This window comes from Ptychodera flava, chromosome 1 (genome assembly GCF_041260155.1).
Source record: "Ptychodera flava strain L36383 chromosome 1, AS_Pfla_20210202, whole genome shotgun sequence".
In the NCBI taxonomy this organism is placed as follows: domain Eukaryota; kingdom Metazoa; phylum Hemichordata; class Enteropneusta; family Ptychoderidae; genus Ptychodera; species Ptychodera flava.
In genome coordinates, this window is record NC_091928.1 from 274,911 (window position 1) to 291,468 (window position 16,558).

Consider the following 16,558-nt stretch of genomic DNA (forward strand, 5'->3'; position numbering starts at 1 on the left):
AGCATCGGGAACCAGACTATCACCGCCCACCGCCGGGATTACGTTATACGATTGCGAGAGCCGACTTCCATGCCAGCGATCACTCGTGCGAGTCATGCTGCAAGACCCTTCTCGCTAGCTGCCTCACAAACACTCGATCGGAGTGAGTGTTTCGTGTACGTGAATAATATTTTACGTACACCATGGAGCTCCATGCATTCACTGCACCGACGTCGACAGCCCGAACGCACAGTCATGTCACCTTAGGTCTGCATGGCAGGGCTGTGTGTTACCGGCGTTACACGGCCTCCCAGGCCGTGTAACACCGGTAACACACAGCCCTGCCATGCAGAGCTAATGTCACCTGTGCTGTGGAACTGTGGAATGCTCCGCTCTGCGTGTATCATGTATATATGCGCCCCAAAGACGTACGTGTACATATAACTAGACGTCATGTGACTTCATGCTAATGATTTGTTGTCGAGAGACCAGCCTTCGCTATAACAACAGGTGCGCGGTACCGCGGTAGCCAAGCAGGTGAATCAAACGAACCTTCTTTAAAAAAGAAAATAGAGGGTGACTCGGGATATACATTTCTTAAGGTGAGTACTATTCGAATATGAATTACGGACTTACTTCTTCCCTCCGTAAGTTTTCGTTGTTGTTCAGCAATGTAGGAATTCCCGTGAACTTTGCATCGCGCTGGTAGTAGTAGAAGCATCTATTTTTTACATCCATGGTAGAAGTACTATGTGACTTGGAGTTGGACAGAGGATGTAAAAGAAAGATATCCATGTATATGGGAGTGCTTTTCATTTTACCTCCATGCTACTGACAACTTGCGAACGCTTCTGAGAGTCACAGAGCTCGTAATCAGCTTTTCACCTATTAAAATATGAATTTTTCCTTCGAAGAAAAGTCCATAGAGCGACCAGCACAGGACAGCAATGGCGAATGGTGAAACACTATTAGATAGTACCGGTATTACTATGAGTTTGTAGCACGAGTACTTTTAGGTGTATTACCGGTACCAAGCCCCTGTCCCGAGCTTACATAAATGTAACTCTGCATGGCAGGTCCGTGTGTTACCGGCGTTATACGGCCTCCCACCACATGTGATGGGAGGCCGTATAACGCCGGTAACACACAGCCCTGCCATGCAGACCATGCAGGGCTAACATAAATGTAACAATAGCATACGAGCAAGACGGGCCTACGCTACGGTGTAAAAAATCAACTACCTAAATATTACAACCATATAGTAGAATCACACAACAATTTGTTAAGTAAATCATATTTATTTAATTCAAGTGTAAAAAGTAACTGGTATCAAACAACTGAGTCACTTGTTAAACTGTCTGGTATTCTAGATTCTCCTTTAAAGCGCAGTGGTCGTCGCGCTGCGCATCCTCCTGAGGGGGTCCCCCTCTGTTGTAAACAAATCCAAGAACGCCGCACATGTTACGGCTTGATTGTAATGTTTGCGATATTGCCGTTTGTTAAAATGGCGGCTGATCTGTCACAAGCGTACCAACTAACCAAATGTAACACGCGATAAAAAATCAATTAATCTTAGTTGAATATCAGCTGAATATTGAACAATAATTGCACGCTGGATTGAGATCACATTTGCTCATGATTTTCTTGAATCAGTTGAATGGGGCTCGGCTACTGTTATCGCTCGAGCCATAGAGCTAGACGTACGCATGTACGCATGTATACGCCAACAGACTATCAACGACCGGGCTCTAGTTTTCGACATCGCTAGCAAGGACGAGAGCTTTCATTTCAAGAGGCCCGACAGGAGTACAAAGACAACAACCCAAACTACAGAAATCTACAGCTCGCAGAGCAATGCCCGCTGCGGCAAGAAGCATCTCTGCATCTGTTCCGTTTCGTGGTCTGTATGAACGTCCGTGTCAAACCGGGTATATGGCGCGCTACACTCGGCTGTGGAGAATCCAACTCAACTACAATGTTTACCCCGTTTGGGGGTGCAAACGAGAATTCCGAGTACAGGTATCAAGTCAAGCGAAGGACCTTTCATAGGTCTTCTTGTTATGTGGGGGTTATCTCACTTGAAAGAGGATTCAGACCTACCTGGCAATCAGGAGGTACAACAACGAAGTTTGCCCAGCACCGCTAGGCCTACACCAGCTAGCTGTTGGATCACTGCCATCACCGTGCACAGGACCGGGGCACAGGATCTCTCGATACGTCTATGCACGGTGTAGCCGTGCAATTTCCTGCCAAATGCCGCGAAAACCCGCTCGTTTTGTCTATTGTTTCCTGTCATTTTAGTATTTCTTACCACGTAATACTAGGAGAAGTAAGACATGGTGATCAACAGTTGGTTGTGGGCCAAGTCGTCGCGGGCCGGTACGTTGTGGGACCGGATTCTCTATATCCGTGTATACGTCAACGCGGTGACCGTCTCCTAACAACATCTCCCGTGTCCTGCTCTGGCTTGCCGATCATGGTCTTGAGTGTAACTTTTGTGTTAGGCATTGTGCTTGTTGCTGGTCTACATATATAGGCAATGTTGATCATTTTAGTTATGTATTTTCACTGTAATGTACATAGCATTGTGTACAACCAGCGTGATCGCGCGCGATCAAAGCTTTTTGTTCACTGTGTCTGCGTGCAGTAAACTCAGTGACATAATGTGCTGAGTGTAGTGTCCCAATGTTCGTTGCTCTACATGAGTTTATAGATAGAAATACACCACAGAAGTTCGTTTCCGATCTTAATATTTTACTATTGCATGATGTTGAGTCTTACAAAGGCCTTAACAAAGTGGGGGACTGCTCCCATCTCACTCCTATTGAAGTTGAGAAGACTTATGTTTACAAAAATTTATGTTTAACAACAAAAAAATCACGCACGCGCAGCGCGACGACCACTGCGCTTTAACCAAATTATCAGAATCTATATTGAACAAGTGTACATTGTAACATAAAAGACTTATTTATAACACAGTGGAAAAGTGACCTTAATAATGAAACAGATCAAACACTAAATCAAAAAATAAATTAAGGACATATAGATCATTCAAACAAAAGTTTGGTCAGGAAGAATACTTAATAAAATTACAAAACTATGAATTAAGAAATATAATGAGCAAATTTAGACTTGGTTCACACAATTTAAAAATAGAGACAGGTAGACATTCTAAAATCCCTGTGGAAAAAAAGAATTTGTCCCACTTGTATAGATCAGTTAGATGATGAGAAACACTTTATTATGTACTGTAAATTACACCAAAAAGACAGAGAGTGTTTATTTTACCATATCTCATCTAAGATTCTGAATTTCTCCTCAGTAGATGATATGATACAAAATTTATAGAAATTATTAGCAACAATATTTGTAGGGAGGCCAACTGAAATTTTGAAATGTTCAATCTGCATTTTAATTAATGTAGTTTTTTAGATTCAATGAGAGAAGCTAAACATTTTTTTAATTTTCGAAATTGGATGAACGGTTACAATTTTATAGCTTTTTAAATCATTCACTTTTACTCTTTCTGCAGAAAGACAATACATATAATAACAATGGGAACAATGGGACAAAAATGAAGGAGTTTTAGCTGAAATTTACAGTAAATTTGCTGTAACTTTGTTAATAAAACATCTTTTTGTACCAAATTTGGCATGGAGATAGATTTCAATGGCACACACAAATGTATCCTAAAATTACGCGATTACGATGGTGGCCATATTGGATTTATCCATGGCAACGGATGAACGACACTTAACGAGAAATGACAAAATGAAAATATTAAGCTCAAATGGCATAAGTGATATATCAAATTGAAGGTCTTTTTGAGCTGATGACACTTTTGAATAGCTCTACTGCATTAAAAGTACCTACAAAAAGTATTTTATCCAAATAAAGGCTTTCAAAACATCACCACTGGGGCCATGTGGAGTTTTAACATTATTTGGTAAAGGCTTCTTCAATTTTATCAGTTTCTGAACAATTTGAAACTTAGAATTTAATTTAAGGATTATTGGTTAAAAATATGTTCCAAAATTATTGATCATCTTTAAAATTCAGGAGTAAATTGAATGAGAAGTCGATGTTTGGAGGTGCTAAAAATTGCATACTTGTCATGGTAAAGTTATCAGCAACTAAGATGGTCTCATCATACCACCTGTCAGACATGCAAATTTCCTTTGTTACAAACATTTAAAAAAATCAATACCCTTTCTTTTGCCAACACAGATGCAACTTATTCCCGTAGTTTCCTTGAAAATATTGTGTATGGCTGTCAAAAATCTATGTCGACAAAATCACAAAATTGCTCTCTCCTCTGCGCAAAAGGGATTGATCTTCTCATTATTCACCGTGAGAAATTAGAGAATTATGATTATCAAAACTATGGTCCCAGAATTTTGATATATGGACCGAGCTGTTCTGTGTACAGAAGAAATTTGCTCCAGTTCAATGAGTGATACCGTGTGTACGGATCATGGAGAATTGTGGGTAGCCTCACTTACTGTGAAGCGTGGTCAATATCTCCGTCAATAAATACATGAGCTGTTCAAAATTGCTCATTTTTCTAGCAAAAATTCCAAAGAAATAATGATAAACTGCATACTAGAGGACGTTTCACTGAGAGTTGGTCGGGTTAGGTCTCGGAAAAATCGCTCTCAATTTTTTGTCTCGGATTTGGTCATATACACTGCCCTATGTTGGTGAAGAACCTTATATCGCGAGAAAGAGCGAGATCTGGGCTTTCAAATGAGTATTCGATGTAAGGGATGTTTTGATTGGCTCACTTTCAAAAATGCGTTTCAAAATCAGCGATGTAAATATTAGGTGCTGCCATGTTTCAGATTGCCGTTCCCGGTACCGTTTCTAGCTCAATTTTGCAGTTTATTCAAAAAGTAAGTACCGGTAGTTCATATAAAGAAATAAAAAACATATGAGAGATAGCTGCATTTTTAATTTTTAGCCTCATGTATTTTTTTCTACAATTTTCTTTCCCGTTATCGATGTTTTTCAATTTTGAACATGACTAAGTCACTGGTGATTGAGTGTCAATTCAGCACGTCCTGGGCGACCTGCTGGCCTCCCTAATATTTGCACAATCAAACTTGCACAGTACATAAAAATTGGTCTTTTGACAAGACACAAACCCCCCTAACTTGGATTTTTTTTCTTTTTCAAGTAAGATTTTCTTTTCTCTTCTTTGTTGTATGTTTTGATCTGTAACATTTTTTAATTCCTCAGGGAATTATTACGTGTTAATAAAGAATGATGATGAATGATGGTGTTGCCATGCCGGTAATTGCCCGAATTGAGCTAGGGAAGATACTTCAATAATTAAGGTATTTGGCAGTTTGTCAGTTTAAATTCTAAGTTTCAAATTGTTCAGAAATTTATAAAATTGAATAAGTCTTTGGCAAAAACTGTCTGAAAGTACAATTCAGGGGAATGGACCCAGGGTAGCCTCACTGTGAGTTGTACCTAGCTGCTTCAGAAGGTCACTGTATGCTGAATTCCATATACAGTCAGTCAACCAATCACGTACTGTATATGTAACAAGGGTCAAAGGTTACGTTGGTTCATTTTGTTCAGATCGCGATAAATATTCATAAAACGCCGTATAAGTATCAATATGATCTGAGAAATTGCCATCAGCTGTACCTTTCCCTCATCAACCCGTCATGTATTTCTCCATTTCAACCCAACTTAATCACTTCACCCACATCTCATGGCCGACGCATGCAATGTTCCCCGGCGAAGAAAAATTCATGACTTTTTGAACATTCATGAACTATTCATCGTAATTCATAAAAAATTCACCTGTCAGTTTATGTATTATTTTGGCTTGTACCACAAAACTCCTGTGCATGAACATTTGATGAACATTGATGAATAAGAAAATATGTGCATGAACCTTTGATGCACATTTTGTGAATTGCTCATCAGTACATTAAAAATTCATGAAACATCCATCTCATTATTGATGAATATTTCCAGACCTTTGATGAATTTAATAAGTTCATGGTTTATTCATGAAATTTCATTGTGAATTTTTCATGAACTTATTAAACTCATCAAAGGTCATGAGTGAAATTTGATGAATAAGTCATGAACTAGATGTGTTCATAAAAAATTCATCACACATAAAGATGAACTTATGATGATTTTTAATGAACTATCAAGTGCATGAAGCAAAAGTTTTATGAAATTTTGATGAATTCGATGTATTCTTGAAAATTCATAAATAACTCATGAAGTATAATGATGAATTTCTAATGAATGTTTAATGAATAACGAAGTGCATGAAACAAAAATTCATGAATATCTGGTGAACCTGTCAGTCTTGCAATTTATTGAACCATTGATGTCATTTTTGATGAACATTTTAAGACCTTTGATGAATTTTATAAGTTCATGAAAATATCACAATTAGATTTCATGAATAAATCACGGACTAGATGTGTTCATAAAAAATTCATCACACATAAAGATGAACCTTATAATGAATTTAAATGAACTATCAAGTGCATGAAGCAAAATTTTTATGAAATTTTGATGAATTCGATGTATTCATGAAAATTCATAAATAACTCATGAAGTATAATGATGAATTTCTAATGAATGTTGATGAATAATGAAGTGCATGAAACAACAAATTCATGAATATCTGGTGAACTTGCCAGTCTTGCAAGTTAAACCCTAAAATTTCTGTGAAAGTGTATGCAATTTTGAACACAACATACGTCTTGCCCTTATATCCTCATTGAAAACAAGCCACCACGGGTCATAGACTTTTGTTACTGCAAATTTCTACCTTTAAAATATCGACAGAAGAGATCATTTCTTTGTAGAAACAGAAATTGCTGTCATGCGTAAATGTCTGGTACAATTAAGCCCCCGGTGATGGAGATAAAGTTACTGCATGCCGGTCGTGTTTTACACCCATGGTCACAGCTACTGCCTTCATTGTATACATGTAAAATGTAGATCCCATAGCCCTGCGTGTTTCCGGCGGTTTATGGACACAGCAACGTAACGCAGGGCTATAGATATCACAGGCATTCGACTCAATGCTGGCAAAATGTCACTGACACAACCACAGGCCCACGGAATGTTTCGTAGATCGTCGTCGAATGGGAAGTGATTGACACTGTGAGGCCGAAGGCCAAACCTCGGAACCTCAGAATAAGGTATTCTTATACAGTACCGAAGTTCGGCCTTCGGCCTCACAGTGTCAGTCACTTCCCATTCGACGACGATCTACGAAATGTTCCATGAGCCTGTGGACGCAACCAGTACTTACAGTACTTTGTACTTACTGCATGGTTGCATCTGTCGCGACGGTTTGCTTGCAAAAAATCTATTTTTTACATCCATGCTTGCATTGAGTTGAATGCCCGTGGTGGATATAGCCTATAGTCAGCTCTATCACTAGCCCATTGAGGTGATTGTTTTTGTACTAAATGTTTTCAGCATGACAGCTATATTGCCGAGCATAGATGAGAGGGTTAGAATTACACTTCATCCTGAGCTGCCGTACAAAAATCGAGTACGGCTACTTTGCCAATATACCATCATCTCCAGCTTATGGTGTGTATATTTCACAACTTCTTAGATACAGTAGAGCATGCAATTCATATGAAGACTTTCGAGTTAGACACAGCCTATTAGCTCAAAAGTTAGTGAGGCAAGGGTTCTCAGAAAGTAGATTAGTGAAATCATTTAAGAAGTTCTACAGTAGATACGGAGATGTTGTATCAAAATATGACCTGTCTGTTACTCAAATGATGAGTGACAGCATACCAAATTTTGACTCACAAAAGTAATTTGGTGAATTCCCCAAATAACAATGGATTTGTCACTTTGGGTCAATCTTGACAGGTGCGGCTAGCTGGCAGGGTACGCTTACCCATTCCGGACACCTGGTGCCACCACTATTTTGTGGTTCAAGATGACCCCATTGCCTTTGTCATTTTCAATATGTTCCTTGGACCTGGTAACTTTCTTAGTTACCTTGAATGATAACGATTATTGGACCTGATCCATCACGGCTAGCCCAGCTGTTTACAACCAACATGTTTACTATCGGGTCACGTGATCACGCTCATAATAGAAAGTTCACTTCGCGCATTGATATCAATTCTTCATGCTCAAAGAATTTTATTCTCTTTTGAGTCTTTATATAAGAAATATAACCAGTTTTATTAGCTACTATAGACTATAGTCTATAGAAGCTATTGGGATGGGTATCCGTCCGGCGTCCGGCGTCAGTCTGTATGTATGTATGTATGTATGTATGTATGTATGTCCGTTTGTGAGGCGTCCGTCCACTCAAATATCTTGAGAACCGCAGTACTTACTGATTTGATATTTCTTGTGTAGATGAAAAATATGATTTTGAGAAACTTTTTTTTTTAATTTTTTGATAATGTTGAAAATAGGCAAATTAATGCCAAAAACGGCGTTTTTGGTAAAAAATCTTCTTCTTCATAACCGCTGGTCAGTCAGCTTTGTTATTCAGTATACAGGTCCCTAGGGACAACCAAACTTAGATTTGTTCAAATTGTGATGAAATATGCAAATCTGTATTTTTAAGGAATTTTTTTGTCATTTTTGGTCAAAATTTGACTTACATTGTATGTAATTCTTGTACTGTATAAACCCTATCAATTCACCCAGAAAAAATAATTAATATGATTTCAAATAATTGAATAATCATCAAAGCCAAAATAATTTTAGTGTAGAATTATCAGAAAGTTCAACTTTTTTGACAGTACATAGTGAAATGCTTACCATCTTAGAGGATTAAAACATGTAAAGGTAACTTTCCTGAATCCCAACTTTGACATATCTGAACCGTCATTTATTGTGCCCTGTATGTTATCTCAAAGAAATTGCTCGTAATAGTTTGTCATGATAGGGTGGTCAAATAAATAGAGATAGAGAAAGTTCTAATTTTCATGTATGGTTGACTTGCTGAGGATAAAATAAAATTACTTTTTGAGGAAAAAAATTAAGTGGTCAAAGTGATAGGGTTTTTATGGTAAAGCTTGGCTGTAAGATTCCTCATGTGCTATTTTATAGCAATTATGCAATCTGTGTAAACAGTGCCATGAAAGTGTTACATGACTCCATACAATGCTTTTGATGACCTTGAACTTCTTAAGTTTCAAACATTTGTCTCTTCAGTGTGCTTTCTCTGAGTACGTACAGTCTCAACTTATTCAACAGAACTTACTTACAATGTTAGTTTGAAAGTTAAAATGTGGTTGGTTAGGATGAAAATTTAAGATTATTTATAACCTGACAGATATGCTGTATTTTTATGACGTAAAGCTTGACCTTAGTGAGATAATTTCATATAGTTAGGAAATACTTAATTTTATATCTATGTCTATAGTAGCTTCAGGGACTTTGGCCCTATGTTTGATCTAATAAATTAAATTCTATGTCTAGTATGAAAACTAACGGTGTGAAGCAGATAGACAATCGACATTTCCAGCGTTGAAAAACAGGACTTTGTTATCAATCGCGTAATGATTTATAGATCGCCCTTCCATGGCGTCATAAGGCTTGAACGGCGCAAAGTACGATTTCTGTATCTGCCAGCCGGGTATTTATGACCAAAGGAGTTTCTTTAATATTTAGCGGATAGTTTTGTGGTCTTTCTGTGGAATCGCTCGCCAAATGACATCATGGTGTCGCAAAAATGTGTACACAGTACCAGGGACAAGACAGAGTTCAAAATTTGAGAACGTGAAAAAGCAGTAATATGCCGACTATATTTTCTGCGAAGTACGAGGTGTACATATCATGCATGGTGCAGTACAGCGAGACCGGAAACCTTCTAGTGTCTACAGTTTGGAGTTTTTCTCAAGGCGATGAATATACATGAAGACTGATGTATTGATAGAGATCGAACTTTATGCGGATCGGACTATTTTGTAAACTCTAAAACCATCCTACTTGGTCGATCGAACAGACATAGCATCGCTAGCAAGTGAAAGCCATGCACGTATATGTGCGATATACTGTACGCAGAGATGTATTGCCGTGAGTTGAAATTTAGTAATTCTACAGCAAAGTGTGTGCTGACTACAAACTTTACGTAGTGCATAGGTACGGTCAGATGTCTTTGATTAACAAGAGAACATTTTCTGTGATTGTTTCTCTGAGCATTTGCCGATGCACACAGTTTGAGTTGTGAAGACTTCATCAATTCATATACGAGTGTTTCTGTGGATACGAGCGGAAGTAAACAAAATTCAAAATGGCTGCGCACATGGTATTGCCATGGGTCTGCGGTGGATAATGTGTGTTGTCGCCGATTTCTACGCACGGACATTGTACCGGACTGACAATCGCGTTCATTGATGAACAAGATTCACATTGACAACATACGGTGTCTTCAATCGGAGTTCAAACCCACAAAATACGGTATCCTGAGCTGTATCCAGTCACCTAGCAGAGAAGCAACAGACAACCGCCCATCCAAATCCCCACTGTCAAGAGTTTAAAGTCACGTGTGAATTCTCCGTATTTCTGAGCTACGTGGTTGAGTCTGACGTACCTCATTGGTAATGTAATAATTTTTATAGAAAGTGTTGAGTATTTGGGAAGAGTTTAAAACCGAGTTATTTATACTGAAAGCAAGTTTAACTCCCTTTATTTGGAGATCGATCAGTACTGTAACAGTAATTGTTATCTTTGACTATGACGCTGAGACCAGACTTTGCGTCCACTCTTTGACAATTTATCAAGGATCAAACCTTTAATGTCAAATGCAATACTTAGTGAATATAACTGTATGATTGAGCTTGGAAAGCTCACTCCTCACTTCTCCTCCTTGCGCTGCACTCCTCCCTGCGGAGCCTGCTGTGTGTGCTGAAGGCTGGGACTCTACGGTGTCAAGACTGTGGTCCCACCTTTGAGCAGAGTGACTGAACTACGAGAGAAGCACTGGGTGTGCATACACTTGGCCAGTTGTACCTGAACAGAGACAATCTTGACATCCTACGGAATTACCGTACAGGGCTTGAATTGCAGGACCTCTGGTGCTAGGACAAACAACTTTGCACATGTGCTACGGGAAAGGACTTGGACGGGATCTGTGTTGAAGTTACCGGATCAAGGAATTGTATGCTCGACTGGAAAGTGAACACGGCAGACGGACGCTTACTTAACCCGGGCAACTGTAGAGCTCATAGACTGTACTACACATTACTCCCCTACCCCCTCTCTTATGCACAGGAGTCAGATAAGTTTTTCTTATTATTGTAACTTAATATTTCTTTTATATTTAATTAGAATAAATAGGAGAATTACTATATTTTTTGTGTGTGTCTGGATTCCTGTTGCATGGACGACAGCTGGTAACATCACAGGCTACCCAGACAGTATTAATAAGCTCATTATTGAGTTTTTCTCACTGTTTTCTCTATCAGTTCCTCTCCTTTTCTTCATCACAGTCCCCCTATGGATATAGGGACTGTGTCTTCATGCTCTGACTGATCGGAGTAAATAAAATAAACGGTTATATAATCTAACCTAGCCTCTTAACCCTTTATTCATTTTACATACATTACAAGGACGTTTATCTAGAGCTCATATACACACCTTGTAATTAATTAGTCAACACAACTAATTATGCTAATCCGTGGACTTATCAGGGATTTTACGGGTTGGTCAACATCGCGAAAGATAGGAATGGTTACTAAAACGGGAAGGTAAGAAGCTCTCCTGAAGTGTTTTCAGAAATTACTAAATTGCTGCCATTCATGACCATTAATCCAAACTTTACTGCAGCCAATGTATTTCGATGGCTGAGGGGAGCCAGCTACTCTAATTTCAAACGTGTATATGGTCGCGAACAGTGCAAACCCTACCAGTGCCTTGCGTGCAGTTCATGGCATGAGGAAGTCCGTAAAGCAGGAAGTCGGAAGTTGAAACCTTTGACCTTTACGTTGTTTATAAGTGGGCAAACTTGTAAACATATTTCCCAGGGACAAGTCTGATTTTGACTGGGGTCAAAGTTCGTGTGGTTAAGAGTTGTTCTCTCGGTGGTGTTGCTAAGGTTTTGTCAGTCATTTAGTTTAGCTGTGCGTTCTCGATAATTTTGCTGTATTTTTTCTCGAAACATGGGAAATTCGTTTAAGTTTTAAGAAACATTAATTTGTCTATGACAGGAATGTTCTAGATTGTTGTATCCTCGAATTAAATCGGCCGATTTTCTTTGATACAGTTATTTATGTGGTTTTGAGAAATCTTTAGGGCGGCGTCAGATAACAAGTGGAATGAGACAACATTTCGTTAATGTAAAGAAATCATATAGCAAGTACTTCTTGCGCTGGTGCAAACTCTACGAAATATTATGATATCAAAGGTGTTAGCAATGATACAAGGTTTCCTGTCTAAATTTGCTAAAATCATCAAGAATATCTAAAAAATACTACACGTAATTATGACTACATTTTGTATGTGTAGAGGTGTTGTTTGCCGTTCACGAACGTCTGTTCTACACGTACACGAAGTCTGGTTATCACGTGACAAAGACACTTCCCGAACTGATGATGGAACGTAATTACGTGCAACTAAACTTCTCTATAACGATATGTTACCGGCAGACATGGAGGTAATAGCGAGTGAATAGAAATGACGGTGACTGGTTTAAAAAATTCAAAGTGCTGGCAAAAATTCTCACTTGCTTCTTAACGTAGTGGCCGACATCATCGGTGATGTCAGTTTGTGTTCAGAAGTTGCGAGGTCACCGCTGACGTGACTTGAGTGACGGGCTGCCCTGAGCCTTGCCCATCGCTTGTACGCTAGAAAAAAGAACGGTCTGCAAGTAAACATGTCGGAAAAAAGCTTGAAAAACGGCGATAGTTTGGTAATTTTTGAGCGAATTTCTGGTCGTGGCAGGCCCCTAATAACCAAGCTGTTGATGCGTGTTGGCAATTGCAATTTGGGTGGAAACGTTTCAAAATATCGACGAACAAAGTTGCGACACGCGTGCTGTCGGGCAGAACATGGACGTTCCCATGGCTGTGGCTGAGATTAACTCTTTGACGCCGTAGAGTCATTCTAGTCATGAGCTTGGTTGCTACCGTATATCAGAAAACAACCGACTTTGACGTCAAAGGCCTGTTGCTGGTACGTAGTTTGAGACAGAAAAAAACGATATGTTACCGGCAGACATGGATTTAATAGCGAGTGCAGAGAAATGACGGTGACTGGTTTAAAATTCAAAGTGCTGGCAAAAATTCTCCAGTGCGTGCTGCTGCTAATGTGTCACCATTGTGCCTTGAATCACGACACGGTTTGTAAATTATACTTGGTATATACACTCCAAGAAAACGACGTTGACGACGTGAAACATGCATCTATATAATTTTGTTGAAAAGCTCATAAAATTGCCACTCCGGCGATCTTTTTCTGCTTGGTCGGTCGATACTTTCTGGGTGGCATTTGTTACATGCAGCAGGGCCATGTCTGCTTGGCTATGTGTGAATTTGGCGCTTGGCAACGAAAAGCATGCGCGTTTTCACTGCGTTCCTTTCGATCCAACTTCCCGTTTATTTTTGAATAATGAGCAGTGTTTGTTTGAGCATATCATGAATATATAAGCGTCCACTAGGTTTACGGACGTCCTCGGGACACGTTTCCCAAGATCTTCATACCTTCTCCTTTTTCACTTACATCTCTATCTTTGCAATGTTGACCAACTCTTGATAAGTCCACGGATTAGCATAATTAGTTGTGTTGACTAATTAATTACACGATGTGTATATGAGAGATAAACGTCCTTGTAATTGGTGTAAAATGAATAAAGGGTTTATAAGAGGCTAGGTTAGATTATATAACCGTTTATTTTATTTACTCCGATCATTCAGAGCATGAAGACACAGTCCCTATATCCATAGAGGGACTGTGATGAAGAAAAGGAGAGGAACTGATAGAGAAAACAGTGAGAAAAACTCAATGACAAGCTTATTTTATTCTGTCTGGGTAGCCTGTGGTAACATCGATCACATTAAGAGTTCTGTCTCCCCACTTACCCACGGCCAGTCGAAACCAAGGCCTTCCAAATCAATTAACTCATCCCGAAACAAATAAAATAAGATCATTACACACGATTTTCAGGTAATAACAGGCGGCCGTAATCGCTTTACAGCCGGCTTTTAACGAAACCCCTGCATCCACATCTCCATGGCCATGTATACAAACTGGTTTGGCTAGTCATTGTAAAGAGAGGACTATTATTGTTCAGAAACTTCTAAAAATGTTTGGAATATTAATCTTTTTCTTTCAGATTTAATGATGTCCGAATATCTCAACCCTCCCTTCAACTGCATTTTCAGTGGGAGTTCTTTTCTTGGATTCCTAAATATTGGTTCCGCACAGTGTCTATTAGATCATGGTAAAAGTGTTCTTCAGCAAGTTCAAGCCTATGGTGGAATGTCATCAGGGGCTTTAGTGGCTTCCATTATGGCAACAGTCCCTGACAAATTACAGTAAGGACCGAGTTTATATATTGTATGTATATACTTTGCAAAGTCGGCTTAATTGTGTCAAGCAAGGAAGCATGTCAAAAGGTGGGATAATGTTTAAGGTTTGACTTTTTTGCAACTTCGCAATTTATGATGTACTGGTATGTGGTTTGAATTATTGTAGCTATAATAAACCTCTTTCGAGACCCCTGCAGGGGTTTCATTAAAAGCTGGCCACCAGCCATATTGTCAGCTCAGTGTTCTCCCCAGAGCTATTATAGAGTGGTGGCCATCACTCTATAATTTTTGGTAAACAATAGAAACTCATTACCATAACAATTACATTTATTGTTATGTAAATTAGCCACCACTCTATCAGAAAATCCTTGGGAGATCACTGCAGCTGTAAGGCAATCATAGCCGCCTGTTATCACCTGAAACAGGAATGAATAGCTGGTAACAAATACCGTAATGTATATCTGCAAAAGTTAACAATAATCATTAGCCTTAATGCTGAATTACTTGTTTTCCACATTTTTGTGGGGTTTTCAGTGAAAATATTTCTTTCGGTGACTTACACTCGTCCATCGTGCACTGCCTCACCAAGTATACAAACATAGGAAGCACAAGGAACAGGTCTATACAACGTACAGGAGTGTAAAATTATCCCTATCCTCATTCTCTGGGATGAGTATGAGGATGATGCTATGGTGTCAGCTTCACTGGCACCAGATCCAATTATTCCTGACTGTGTCTAATGGAATGATAAATGATAAGTGAAAAAACGAATGTAAAAATATGCTCCAAATTTTATATCACATCATAATTTTTAGTAACCTGTCCATCTTAATATCTGTTTCTCACGATGTAGTTATAACACAACATTCTGAGCCCTAGTTTGAATGTTGTACTTTTATGTTGACTTTTCAGGCCTCCAGTCATAGGTACACAAGTTCATTGTTTTATATATTCTCTAAATAATTAGGGCTTTCCATACACTTTCATGGTGGCCATTTTTACATATTTCACACCACGGCTGCCCTTTTAGTCCCAACGGACACCGTTCAGGGGTACTTATAGGTTTGGTCATGTCCTTGCATCCGTGCGTACTTGCATGCGTCTGTGTGTCCATGCATCTGTGCGTCCGTGCATTCACGCAGATATCTCAGAGATGCCTGGAGCAATTTCACTTAAACTTGGTACAAGGATTACTTCATATGTTATACATATGCACGTTGATTTGTTTTGTGATACAATCCAATATGGCTGCTTTATTACAATTTTTTTCATGTACAGAGCCATATAACTCAGACATGTTTCAACTGATTTTATTGAAAGTTGGTACAAGGACATTTGACCTAAGTCATACATATGCACGTCAATTTGTTTCACGACATGATCCAATATGGCTGCATGGCGGCCTTTTTGTTACAATTTTTTCATGTCCTCAGGAAGGAGGTCATTTTCAAACAGGCGGTACCTCGTGCGGAGTCCGCGGTGTCCCTAGTACCCTGTCGGGATGTGATGTACGGTAAAGCAGTTAGCACCTTTCAATGAGTTCGCATGCATAAATTGATGCAAAGTCTGTGTACGCGAAATCACTGTCAAAGGATTCCGAGTCATTTAAGCAAACTTTCTACTGGATATCTACCAACAACATCCAGTGTAACAGGCCATCTAGTCTGGTAAAAACTGTGAAAGGGACCAGGCAACTCCATTCAGTACTGAGCACTGGAGAAGCGTATGTACTGAAGACACGACCATTAATTGTCATGCTATTGCAGCCAATGCATGTTGGGAAATGCAGATGAGTGTGATAATCAGGAGTTGGGTAGAGCCTTGGAGAAACCTGAAGCTGTTCCCCATAAAGAATGTTCATCAGGGTAAGCACTCAATCATACTTTAACACCATCTCCATATAAAGAACAAAGACTTGTGCATTATCAATGTGGTCTTTTATATGTGAATTCAATTGCACCAAATGGGTGAAAATTTAAATCGTCAACTTTAATACCTGTATACATTCCACGCGTGTACTTCAGTGTAAAGATGGGGTTCTGCATTGGAAAAATAACTTTATTTATATGTTGTGCTTTCAC

General features: G+C 39.1%; 1 protein-coding gene across 4 annotated transcripts in view; it reads left to right on the plus strand.

Annotated features, from left to right (window-relative positions):
• The window catches only part of LOC139131160 (patatin-like phospholipase domain-containing protein 4), a 60,123-nt gene continuing 43,565 nt past the window's right edge, over positions 1-16,558 (plus strand). For 3 of the 4 annotated variants that reach the window (XR_011552761.1, XM_070698298.1, XM_070699646.1), the window contains exons 1-2: positions 1-581; positions 14,282-16,342. The gene's annotated coding sequence lies outside the window, so the exon portion shown is untranslated. The remainder of the gene's footprint in view (positions 582-14,281; positions 16,343-16,558) is intronic. The other variant, XM_070700455.1, reaches the window with a different exon arrangement.